The sequence below is a fragment of the Sturnira hondurensis genome, unplaced genomic scaffold (assembly GCF_014824575.4).
Source record: "Sturnira hondurensis isolate 20B ecotype Veracruz unplaced genomic scaffold, ASM1482457v3 Scaffold0001074, whole genome shotgun sequence".
Lineage (NCBI taxonomy): Eukaryota > Metazoa > Chordata > Mammalia > Chiroptera > Phyllostomidae > Sturnira > Sturnira hondurensis.
This window is the reverse complement of record NW_028073705.1, coordinates 2,083,348-2,096,993: the sequence shown is the minus strand read 5'-3', so window position 1 is coordinate 2,096,993 and position 13,646 is coordinate 2,083,348.

The following is a 13,646-nucleotide window of genomic DNA, read 5'->3' as shown; positions in this document are numbered from 1 at the left end:
CTTTAGTGACTGGTGAGAAGCTGAGGAAATTCAGTTCTATTGTACTAGCCCCGTAGCTATGCAAGCCTAATGGCTGTCATAATGGACAGCATAAATACAGAACATTTTCATCATGGCAGAAAGTTTTATTGGACAGAGCAAATGTAGTCAATAAACACATATGGGTTCATGAGGGATATTTTTATCTCAAAACATTTTGTAAACTGCAGCCTAAAATACCTGGAAGGGCCAGTTAAGATTGCTAATTTATAACTCAGGACTGAAAACAACCTTAAAGATTACCTAGATTAACTACCCATTTGATGATTACTCCACTCCACAACATCCCCACCAAGCCTCATTCTACATTGGGCTTGAGACATTTGCCTTTCAAGACAGTGGATTTTATTGGTGAGTTCACCTTAGTCCAAAATGGTTGGCTCTTAGAAATGCTAATTTTTATTTGAAAATATTCAGGAATTCCATATTATTACAAATGTCTTTATAGATGACTCACACAATTTCCATTACAATTGTGTATAGAAAGTAAATGTCAAATGCAAATGCAAATGCCAAAAATAAGATGAGGTTACACAGTTGTCTGCCCACTTGTTCTGTGGTATGCTAATGTAACAATAAAAAATAAGTCTGAACATGTTAACATAACCAAATGGATGACATTTCTAATAGTTTCTAATGACATTTCTCATTAATTTTTTTTCTGAAAAATATCTTACCATTGAAAACTGAGAATTTTCCACATAAAAAATTAAGTTTACCTTTTATCACACCCACATCTTAAGAATGATGATTAATTATGATAGAAATATTTCTATAGAATTTTTCTGCTTGAGTAAGCAAGGACATACTGATGTAGTCCAGTGTTTTCTCAGGTCTTGTCTTTGTCAGCTCTCAGGTGCTGGGCTGGGCCAGTGCACCACCAGGGCACACTAGCTGTGACCCTGCAGCTGCCCTACTGCATCTTCCTTACTCGTGTCCTAGTTCTTCTGACTCCTCCACTGCCCTCACTGATCATGCTTAACTGCAGTTGGCTATTGCTTACTACAGAAGAGATTTCATTGCTTTAATTTTTTATCTCTTTTCATGCACACTGAATTTATGTTTAAAGATGAGAACCTGAAATGACTATTCTTCTAAGATTCCTAATTATTTCCACTAAATAAATGAACAGACTTTGGGACAACTTTTTTTCTCAGTGCCCTTCTTTGTACTTTCATGCTGAGTGATGTTGACAGAAATCTAACTGGCCAATAAGTGATGCTGTGGGTTAGGCAGAGTAATAACAATGATGCCAACAGGAATGATAAGAGAAGTAATATGTGTATATTAAATGCTATTCTAAAGATTTTGGGTATGTTGAGTCATACTGTATTCACCATAGCCTCATAGGTTAAGTATTGTTTTCTTTATTCTAAAATGAGTTAGCTAAGGCATAAAAACATAGGCCACCCAATCTGTAAGTGGAAGAAGCTTGATTTAATCACAGGACACACGGCCTCAGAGTCTCTGTTTTCAGCCATTTTGTTTCAGGATAGATTTCTAAAGTTTTCACTCTGAAATGGAACAGAGGTATATGCATGTTAAACAATCACTTATCTCTTTTTGTAAAAGACTTTATTTTTAGAGAGAAGAGAATGGAGGGGAAAGAGAGGGAGAGAAACACTGATGTGAGAAATGTTGATCAGTTGTCTCTCCTATGCACCACAAATCTGCAGGGACCAAATCTGCAGCCCAGGCTTGTTCCTCTGCTAGGAGTTGAACTGGCAACTTTTTGCTTCATGAGGTGACACTCAACCAACTGAGCCACCGATCAAGGCAATGATCACTTATTTCTCTCCTTTATTTTGCATGGGGACTTTGGTAAAATCCCATGTACTATTTTATGAGAGGCAGTGTAGTGTGATAGAATATAAGATCTGTAGTAAAAACTGATATGACATTTGCGCAGGCATTCGATACATATTAGTTTGAACAAAGTCCCATTTGAGTATTTTCAGAAATAGATTAAAAACTTAAATGTAAGACTAAAAACCATAAAACTCCTAAGAGAAGATAGTAAACTCAGAAAAACTATTATCAAGAACAATGTCAGAGAGTTTACTAGGAGTTTTATGGTTTCTAGTCTTACATTCAAATACTTAATTCATGTTGAGTTTATTCTTGTTTCAGGTGTGAGAAGGTAGTCTCATTTTTTGGCACATATCTGTCTGGATTCCCCAATAGCACTTATGGAATGAACTGTCTCTATCCCATTGTATGTTCTTACCTCCTTTGTCAAAGATTAATTGACCATAAAGGTGTGGGTTTATACCTGGCCTCTCTATTCTGTTCATGGATTGATATGTCTGTTTTTATGTAGGTACTACGTTGTTTTGCCTTGTAGTATAGTTTGATACCAAGTAGCATGATACCTCCAATTTTGTTTTTTTATTTTCTCAAGATTATTGTGGCTATTTGGGGACTTTTGTAGCTCCATAGAAATTTTAAAATTATTTGTTCTAGATCTGTCAAAATGCCATTTTGATAGGGATTGCATTTTAATCATGTTAACTTCTAATAATAGAGCTAAAATATTTAATTTCTGAAGAAAAAAGAAGAATACTCAAGAAATGAATTGAATTGTGGAGTAGCAGGCACTTCTAATTCAACATGTCAAAGATACAACTCATTGTTCTTTGCACCAATTTTCTTACACCTGATTTTTCTCTTGATGATCTTAAGACAGTCATCTGTCTAGAAACCTGAGTCATCCTTGACAATTCTATCTTTCACATTTCTGTCAGTGTTTCCCTTTCCTTTTAAATATCTCTGTGATCAGGTACTACTTCTCCATTTTGACCCTATATGCCTTAACTCAAGAATCCATCCTTTCAGTTTGGACAATTGTAGCTACCAACTAACTGACCTTCCTATTTCCACCTTCTTTTTCTTACATGTCACCTTCCTCAATTAAGTCAAAATAAACTAAAAAAGTCAACTGGTGTGCCGTTCCTTTACTTAAATGTTGTCAATGGATACCTGGTGGTCAAGATAAGATCCAACTCTCTCAAAAGTTTAAAAGACTCTCCAAGACCTGGCCTGAACCTACCTTATCAGTTCAGTTGCCCTACAGTCAATGTGGTCTCTTCCCCAAATGTGCAGCACTCTTTCTTTGTTTTGTTGATTCCACAGATCCTTATACATCTCTGAAGACCCAGGCTCATTAGTACTTTTGTGAAAAACCTCTTTGACTGACCCTCAACCATCCCATAGAGTTATCTGAACTTTCTTCAATTACTTGTAGCATTTTCTTCAGACTTTCAAGACAGCTCTTAGAGAACCATATTTTGAGTTGGCTTAAACATCTCTCTTACTACTAAATTATGGGGGTAGGAAACATTAGGAACTTTTTCAGGCTATTAAAATTCTCATTAAGTGACCAAATGAATGAGACTCAATGTCTTTAGCTGAGGGTTTCAATGCAATTTCATAGAAAGAAAAAAATTTATAAAATCAGTGATCAAATAGTCATGGAATATTTTGTTTAAACTGCCTAGTAAGAGGACATCAGGGATGAGATACTTTTTATATCAATAAATTTAGATTATAAAATATTTGTTCACTTTTTATTACAAGGACACTGGGTGTATATATATATAATTTGTTTATAGCAAAGACAGCTGATAATAGATTATTATATATGTGTATACTATATATATATATGTTCAAATAATGCAATAAAAAGAAGGAAGATCAAAGACTTTTAAAAATGAGTAAACAATCCTGGCTGGTGTGGCTCAGTGGATTGAGCACCAGCTTGTGAACCAAAAAGTCACCAGTGTGATTCCTGGTCAGGGCACATACTTTGGTTGCCAGCCAGGTCCCTGGTTGGGGGGTTGTGAGAGGCAACCAGTCAATGTATCTCTCACACATTGATGTTTCTCTCCCTTTCTTCCCTCTCTCTAAAAATAAATAGCTAAAATCTTAAAAAATGAGTAAACATATAGAGGTAGTTAGATAAATAGATTAAACAATGCAAGTAAAATGACATTTGAAATAGAAAGTTTAAGTGTGATTTTGATTTGCAATGACTTTATTCTCTCCAGCATCACAAACCTTCTATGTTCTTTGTCAGTATTCATGGTGCCACTACCCATTTAGTCAACGAAGTCAGAAGTTCTAAGGGGTAACGACAGAACAGGTTGCTAAAGAATGTGGGGCTGGGCACAGTGGGATCCCCAACAGTGGTGTCCCAGTAGCCAGTGCTTAGTACTCTAGGCCTTATTCCTTTCTCTGTGCCATGGAACTTTCTTCCTTGCATGTGATTCCCAGACCTTCTTTTGACTATTTTCCATACCTAGTGGAATTAGGATGCCCTGATTAGGTAGACCCTCTCCAAGAGATGCCACCATCCAATAGACAGTGGTTCTCAAAAAGAGGTCCTCACACCCAGGGCTCTCTGAGATCAGTTCATGGATCCTCACGATTGAAGTTATCTATATAGTAATACTAAGTCCATAATTTGCCTTTTTTTTACTGTGTAGACATTTGCACTAATGGGTAAGATGTTGGAGCCATAGCACAGCTGGTGCCAAATCAAACACAATTGATGTGAATTGTGTTGGTGGTCACTGTATTCTTCACTGCTACACACATCATGGTTAAAAAAAGCCAATTTTACTTAAGCTTATCTTTGATGAAGCAGTAAAAATTATTTTATTAAATCTTAACACTGGAATATGCATTGTTAGATATTACGTGGAGCTCTTCTGCTGTATAACTAAGTATAATTGTCATGAGGAAAGCACTTATGTGATTGCATGAGGTGCAAGATGAACAAGTGCCAGATAGACTCCGCTTTTCAGATTTGGATATTTGGCAGATGTTGTCTGGAAAATGAACAAAGTGAGCCTGTTGATTCAAGGAAAACAACCAGTAGCATTTACTGCTGACAATATAATTCAAGCTTTCAAGGAAACAAATTTTTTTTCAAAATTCCTATCTGACACTAAATTTAGCTTCCCAACACTAAGGACTTTCCCGATAAAATCAGTGGTGATATTAATGAATGCAGATTTTCATACTTTATAATAAAAACTGTCAACGTATGGAAGATCTGTGGAACTCAGTGAACAGATATTTTCTAAATGACCAATGTTTGGTGCAAAATTATCTCTGGGTAAGAGAGCCACTCAAAGAAGAAGATAGACAAGTGGATATTATTGTAACAGAGGAGGAAAACTCCACTGATGGTTTTAGATTTCACAGTGCAACTAATGGTTAAGAAATGACTACTTGTTGTGTTTGGGTGTAATAGAAAAGGAGCACTCCACAATTATCTGGAAAGGCAAAAACTAAAGTATTCCTCCCTTCTCTAACCATATATTTGTGTGAGACTTCGTAAAACTCAAGAAAAAAACTGTATCACATCAGAGTGCATACAGAGCACAGAGGAGAATACAATTGTCTTCTATTAAAGAAATTTACAAAAATAAACAATGCAACTTCTTTCACTAATATTTTTATTTTTATAGTTATTTTTCATAAAGTATGCTCATGTTACCTCAAGAGAGTAAAAAAACTTCTAATATGGTAGGTATTTGATAGATATAACCCACATTTAAAAAGCTTTTTGGTGTCTTTGATTTTTAAGAGTGTATAAACTTCCTGAGACTAAAAAGTTTGAGAACTGCTACTATGTAGATAATTATATAAAACCTGAAAATCACTCAAGTTCAAGTTTTCTTAAATTTTACAAGCTTTTTATTAAAATTCTAAAATATTAGCACTAGAAATAAATATTATTATTATTCCATATTGTCCTAAATTTGAAGTATGCTTTCCTAGTTTAATTAGACTATTGAGGTCCCATTTATTTATTCTTTCCTTTATGTCCCCTGCTCTAGGGGGCATATTGGTGAAAATATTGTTGTGTGGAATATTTGAGATTTTCCTGCCTATGTTCTCCTCTAGGACTATCACCAGTTGTATTTACGACTTTTATCCATCTTGTTTATTTTGGTGTATGGTATAAGTTTTTGGTCGAGTTTCATTTTTTTTTTGCATGTAGCTGTCCAGATCTCCCAACACCATTTTTTGAAGAGACTATTTTTACTCCATTTTATGCTTAGGCCCCCTTTGTTGAATATTAATTGATCATATAGGGGGAGGGAGATAACGAGGGAAAGGGTCATCAAGGAACATGTATAAAAGACCCATGGACAAAGCCAAAGGGGGTAAGATTGAGGGTAGGAGTTAAGGGTGGGTGGGCTGGGGGAAAGTGGTGGTGGGAAAATGGAGACAACTGTATGTGAACAACAATAAAAAATTGATAAAAAATAAACAATTGCCAGCTGGAAAAATAGATTATTAATATATTTCAAAAGTGATATTATTGGGGGTACTTTCCTCTCTAACACTTAGCTTTCTGCTCAGCTCAGCCCTTTATTATTGGAATGCCAGATACATTTGTATATTCTTTTACTTGTTCATTTATTTTAAAAACACTCATTAAGCACTGTGTTAGGCAGTAGTACAAAGATAATGACTCCCCTCAGGGAGCTTACAGTCCAGTAGGTGAGACAGAGAAGTAAATTAAAGGTTGGAAAAAGCAGTTTCACAGCTATGATCAACACATGGACATAGTGTAGTAAGGAATCACAGAGCCCAACCTAGGTAGTGTAAAGACTAGGGGTCTTACCTGAGTGAAGGTAAGCTGGTAATTAGGTGAAAGAGTCACAGAAGGGTCATCCTGGTAGAAGAGGCTGGATGGCCAAAGGTACAGAGGTAAAAAATGGGAGGGTGCAAGTAGTTTTGTGTTGCTGGGGCATAAAGTGTGAGAGTGGAGGGGAAAAATAAAGCAACAAAGGAAGTAGAAATCAGAAAACTCTATAAGCCATGCTAAGGAGGTTGAGAGTAAGCTGATGGACTAGTGGTGTTTAAAGAGGCTCCATGAAGCCCTAGCAAGTACTTAAAACTGCAGGTCTGTGGAAATGCTTTGTGGGGCCAAGCACGATGCTTAGAATTGATTTGAACGCATTTCTCCAATTTGCCACATTCTTCAACATTCTTCATGGTCTTGTCTCTTGTCTCTCCTCTTCCTGTCCTTTATTCCCCAAATGTCCCCTAGTTATTGACTATTTTACTGACACTTAGGCCATCTGTGTTGTACTGTCCACTTGTGCCTTACAGGTGTCTCTCATATAGTTTTTACCAAATCTTGTTGCTTAACCGCACCCCCAACCCCCCAAAGATAAATAATTTCGGAAAACAGTGAATGCCAAATCTCTTTTTAGTAGGTTTACAATACCTATTTGTACATTAATGCCACTGATAAGATCTGCGTTAAACGTAAAACAACTAATGTTGCTTAACAGTATTTTCCATGCTGATCTGACCATTGGATCACCCCTTTTATTAAGTAAATGTCAACTAACATCTGGAACAGCCATTTTCACAGTGTGTCTGGGGATGCCTGAGTCTCTGAAATCTTCACAGTGGTTCTGTGAAGTCAAAGCATTTCATAATACTGAGGAATCGCTTCCCTTTTTCATTCTCATTCTTTCAAGAGTTTACAGTGGGGTGCTACAGAGGCTGTGTGATATGCAATATTACAACAGATTAAATACAGAGGTAGATATGAGAATTGATTAAGCCAGATATTAAAGAGATTTTCAAAAATATAAAAGTGTTCTTTTCTCTCTACTTTAAAAGTATTTTTTTAAAAAAACTGTACTATGTTAACATGCCAATAGGTTAAAAATCCCTTAGCTTAGATTTCTAATAGGCCAAATATTTACAGATACAACTCACATAAACAGAAATTCTTTGGGGTCCCCATTAACTTTTAAGACCATAAAGGAGCCCTGATGCCAGAGTTTGGACATTGCTGACTTAGCAGAATTACTAGTGATGGACAGCTCTTGAGTTTGCCTGTCCACCAGCATAGCATCAACTCCTTGTTTTTTTGATACTTGCACTCTAATTTTCCTTTGGGAATTATTTCTTCCTTCCTGTCAACCCATGAGGTTCAGATAGGGGTAATTCAGTCCTGAGGCTCATGGGAAAGGCAGTTTTGGACTAAGGTCTGTACTAGCCATGCCTGAATCTAGACCTAACCCTACATTTTCAGATATATGAGCTACTACATTGTTACTTGTATCCAAAGGAATCCCATCTTAACGTACCAGCATGCCAGAAAATTCAGGTTGAGAAGTATTAATCCAGTTAGGTGTTGCTCGTAGCTGAGCAGTGATATAAACTTGAATCTTCAATTGTGTCCTTGGTCTTGGTATCTCTTAATACATATTAATTCAGTAGGGCCTTGACTTAACTGTTTTGATTTTGCTCACAACTTAACTGATTAATTGATATAAAGATAAAAATATTAATGCACTCATATACAAGTCCAACAGGGAAGATATAGTAAGCAAATAATTACAATAACACAACCATCCTCTGTTTAAGGTAGTCCCCTGTTCACTTCATCTTCGGTAGCTGTACTTAGGGAATAGTTTTAATCATTATCTTTGCTCAAGAAACCAGCCTTCTCTGACCAAATAGGTTAGATCACATTATTATCAAGATTTTTTCATTGTTCTTGCACTCCGCCTTCTAAACAGTTATCATGGTTTTAGTAATAATTTGTTAGGTGATTTGTTCATCATGCTTTTGTCCCCTCCCCCACTAGAGTGTAAACCTCATGTTCTATTTTGATTGCCACTCTGTTTCTAGAGTCCAGCTTAGCGCTTGGTTTATTGCAGATGGGCAACCCACTATATGAATGTATCTGCAGAGTGAATGAATGAATGCATACACGTCATAATAGGAGAAGTTAAGAGTGCTACAAAAGCATAAAACAAAGGGTGCCAACCTAAGCTTGGGGAACAGAGGACTTCTGGAGAAGGGACATTTGAGCTGGGAGAAAGGACAGTTAGGAGATTCACCCAGGCATGGGGAGATGGGAAGAAGTACACTACAGCTGGCGGTAGTATTTGCAGCTGATGTACAAAAAGAGTCTTGAGTCAGATTAGGAAGGTCCATTTAAGTTTTTTATCTCAAGAGTTTAGACTTTACACTTAGAGGTCATTGAAAGATTGAAAACAGGGAAATGATAGATCTATTTCTTTAAAAAGGAAACTCTAATCTGTGTGCACAAATGGGTTAAGGGGCAAACAAGACTGGAGGTACAGGGGCCAGATGGGGGACAAGATCAGGTGAGGAGCAGTGCAGCTCCAACCAGGCAGGGGCAGAGGATCTGTGGGCCCTTTCAATCATTCTTATTCAACATGTATCTACTGTGCACCTACTGTGTACCAGGCAACAGTCTAGGAAATAGTCATAGAGTGGTGAGTAGCACAAATAAAGTTCTTGAAAATATGGGGTTTACATATCAATTTGTGACTAGAATGTTGACAAATGAGTATGAGAGTAAACAGGCAGAAAGGTTTATTACCTTTGAAGGAGCAACAAATAGACTGAAAGTGGAGTTTCCAATCTAGCCTGTGGGTACCCGAATGCAATGGGACGGCATCTTTTGGGTAATAGAGGAAAAATCACTGCTGAGCAGTGGGAGTGTCACATGAAGAAGTCTGTAGAAATGTAATCTGGGGTCCCATACATGAAGCTGCTGGCTAAACCATACTCGCACATGATTCGGGCATCTGAGGAAATGTCTTGCAATCCGAGTATCAAGAGGTCAAGGAATAAAACCATCACAAAACATTGGGACAAGGTACCAGGGGTTGCAGTAAAGTTGTGGGTTAGTTGTTACAACAAAATCTTTGATTCTTATAAAGGTTTAGAAAAATGTTTCCCAAAAGAAGGACAAGAAGAGGAGAAAAAAATCCCTGCTTACCAAAATGAACAGAGTAGAAAGACACCTGGGATTTCAAGGAATAGAATTATTTCTATATTAAGAATTTGAATATAAATGTTCAAATCACTTTTGAGTTTGAACAAGTCATTTATTTTGTATGGTGTTCTTTTATTCACCCCGGCTGCTCTTTCTCCACCTGTGCTGAGTTCAAAGCTCTCAGTCTTGAGGTCAGCAGCTTCAATAACTTAGAGATGTGCCGTTGTGATCTTGCTTATAGAAGTGCCCATTAGAGAACTATGCAGAAAGAGGACACACCATTAAAAAGCATTAATGAAAATTGGAGACATCCTAAGTTTTTACAGATGTTTAAACTGGCCAGAAACTCCCTTACTTCCTGGTGTATGAGAATTTGTGAGCTTTGTTCATATTTTCATGTTCTCACCAAGGGGCACAATTCTGAATAGAGTCTTTTAAAAAGACCTGGAAAGTTTTCTTCAGCAATAAAACTAAATTTTAACTGCACCACCAGCTTTGAGTAACATCCCTCTTTCCTGACTGACAGATGAGCCCTTGGGGCTGCCCACAGGGGACATAGCCCTCTCTTACCTTGAGGGCTCTGAGGGAAAGTAACTACCAAGCAGCAGAGGTGGCATGTGGCGAACTCTGAAAGAATGTAATATATGATTCTACATATTGATACGAAACTAACGGGTCCTACTCCTCTCTCTGTACCTTTTTAAAAAATGAAGTCAGAGTTGGTGCCTATAGGCTCTCTGCTGCCACATTCAAACCCTGCATTGCTCAAAACCGCCTTGAGGAGACTGGTTAAGATGATGACAGAGTAGCACGGAGGGAACCCAGCTCCTGTGCATCTGGTAGAAAATCCGGGCGGATCTACCGAAGAACAGCATAATCAACCAACAGTTCCCCAACATTTGTGAAAATAAGAGACCACAGAGTGTGACAGAGGAACCAGACACCTGCAGGTTGGCAAGGACTCCAGAAGGGGAGTGAGGACAAAATCGGCCGTGAGCCCGCAGCCTCCTAGGCGCAGCCTGCAGCCCAAGGTGGGGCGACCTCCAGCGGAGCCTGAGTATGGTCCAGAAGCAGCGGCCAATCTGGGAACCATCAGTGGGAAACAGAAGCCCCTACTGAATCCAGGGCTGGGGCACCTGTGGTGGAGGGAACTCCAGAGGCCCGGCACACGGCCGGCCAGCAACAGACTCTGGCAACAGACTCTGTGGGAGAGAACAGACTCCCCCCCAGTCCCCGTCTAGGCAGGCAGGTTAATTCGGGGCAGAGACCTGTGGGCTTAAGTTAACGTAAAGGGTGGCAATTGCAGTCTCTGTGTTCACCAGCCCGCCAGCCCACCAGCCCGCCAGCCCACCAGCCCAGGGGATTTAAGAAGGACACTGTTGTTGCTGGTCTTTTGGGATTGGGCTGGGCTGACAGGCAGGCTTTGTGGAGAAGTCTCTATTGGAAAGTGAACTGAGGGGCTCTGCGATGGCAGCTTGCTTCACCCAGCAGCCATCCAGGGGAGGGGTGGGAACACCTGGGTCCCGCCACGGAACTGAGAAGGATGGTGCCGGTACCGTGGGACACAGGCAGCCTCCCATGGGTGGGCGAGCCCAAGCCCAATCGGCAGCCTGCTCGAGAGCGCCTGCATACCTGCCCTCAGAGATGCTGCAACCAGAAAAACCGGTTTGGACAGTTTGAAACCAACAAAGGAAGGGTGCTTTTTTTTTCCTTCTTCAGTGTGTGTGTGTGTGTGTGTGTGTGTGTGTGTGTGTTTCCCTTCCCCCCCTTTCTTTTTCTCTCTCTCAACTTCTTTTGTAAGTAATCTTATATCTTGCAAACTGTATTGTTGCTCTATTTTTCAATACTCTGTCCTTCATTTCTTTTTCTTTTTGTCTGGTTTTAGTCCTTCTGTTCTTCCCAAATTTTCCGCTTATTCCCCTTTTCTCCTGACTTTTGTGTGTGTGTGTGTGTGTGTGTGTATGTGTGTGTGTGTTGCTTAGTTTTCTTTTAGGTGTATTATTATTTTTTGCATTATTCTTACTCCTTTTTTATTTTAAGAATATCTTTGTATCCCTCCTCTTTCTGTACAGGTTTCTTAGTCCCGGCTGGGTATACTGTACTACCTGACAGGTTCCCACTGTTCTTTCCTCCACAGTGTATTGCTAATTTTCTATACTTCACTTGCTTTCCTTTGCTATACTACCCAAGCTCTATAACCCCCATTTAGACAGATCACATAGAATCTATCATGTGAGTGTTGCTCTAATATTATTGTAAATAAGAGCTGTTCTATACAACAGTAAGACTTCATAACACATCTCTCGGACCTTAGACCACCTTACAGGTGCCTGAATTTGATTACTCTATTTACTCACATGCTACACCTAGTTACTAACCTGTACTCTCACCTTACCTCAAATCTGACCACCCGCAACCACACTGCTTTCTAGATACAACTCACAAGCCCCCCTTCTCAACAAGACACTTAACTTATGTCCACCCTTTCCTAAAAGTGCCAAGCTGGGTTGAAGAGCATGGTTAACTCTATACATAACCTAAAGGTTGTCTATTTCTTCTCTGCCGACTGTGTCTGTAAATAACATAAAATAATCTTCTGTTATCATAAACCACTTTGTCTCCCCCTCCAACTGATCACACATGCACAATAAAGAAAGGAGTAGGTGCAAGGGGAGAACACCAAGATACCTGCAGGAGACTGCACCACTGACTTTCACAGGTATCCTACCACAGAAGTTCACACCATAAACCCAGGGAACCAGAACACATCAATTTAAGAAGTGGAGGACAACAAGAAGAGTATCACAAACAATGGGAAGACAAAGTAACAATCCCCAAATGAAAGAAAAGGAGGAAGCCTCAGAAAGAATGTTAGATGAAATAGAGGCAAGTCAACTATCAGATGTGGAATTCAAAGCACTGGTTATCAGGAAATTCAAAGAGCTTACAACGAGCTACCAGAAACTACAGGGGAGCTACAATGAACTCTCTGCAAACTACACCAACATGAAAAAGGAAATAGAAACCATCAGTAAAGGCCAAGAGGAAATGAAGAATACAATTTCTGAACTGAAGAACACAGTAGAAGGTATGAAGAATAGAATCGATATGGTGGAAGATCGCATAAGTGAGATTGAAGACAGGATAGAAAGAATCTCCCAGACGGACCAAGTAATGGAAAAGAGAATCAGAAAAAATGAGGAGAATTTAAGAGAAATGCAAGACAACATGAAATGTAATAATATCCGAATAATAGGAACACCAGAAGGAGAGGAAGAGGAACAAGGGATAGAAAACCTACTTGAAAGAGGAATAATGGAAAATTTTCCTAAGTTGAGAAGAGAGAAAGTCACACGGATCCAGGAATCGCAGAGAGTCCCAATCAGGTGGAACCCAAAGAGGCCTACTGCAAGACACATCATCATTAAAATGGCAAACCTCCAAGACAAAGAGAGAATCCTAAAGGCAGCAAGGGAGAAAAAGGAAGTAACATACAAGGGGGTCCCAATAAGGCTGGCTACTGACTTCTCAATGGAAACATGCCAAGCAAGAAGAGAATGGCAAGAAATATTCCAAGTAATGAGAAATAGAGGCCTACAACCAAGACTACTGTACCCAGCAAGGCTCTCAATCAAGATAGAAGACCAAATAAAAAGCTTCCAAGACAAAAGAAGTCTACAAGAATACGTTTTCACCAAACCAGCTCTACAAGAATTACTAAAAGGACTGCTTTAAGGAAAGGAAGGAATAGAGAGAGACAGAGAGGAACACAGGTACATAAATGGCAATGAATAAGTACCTTTCAATAATAACT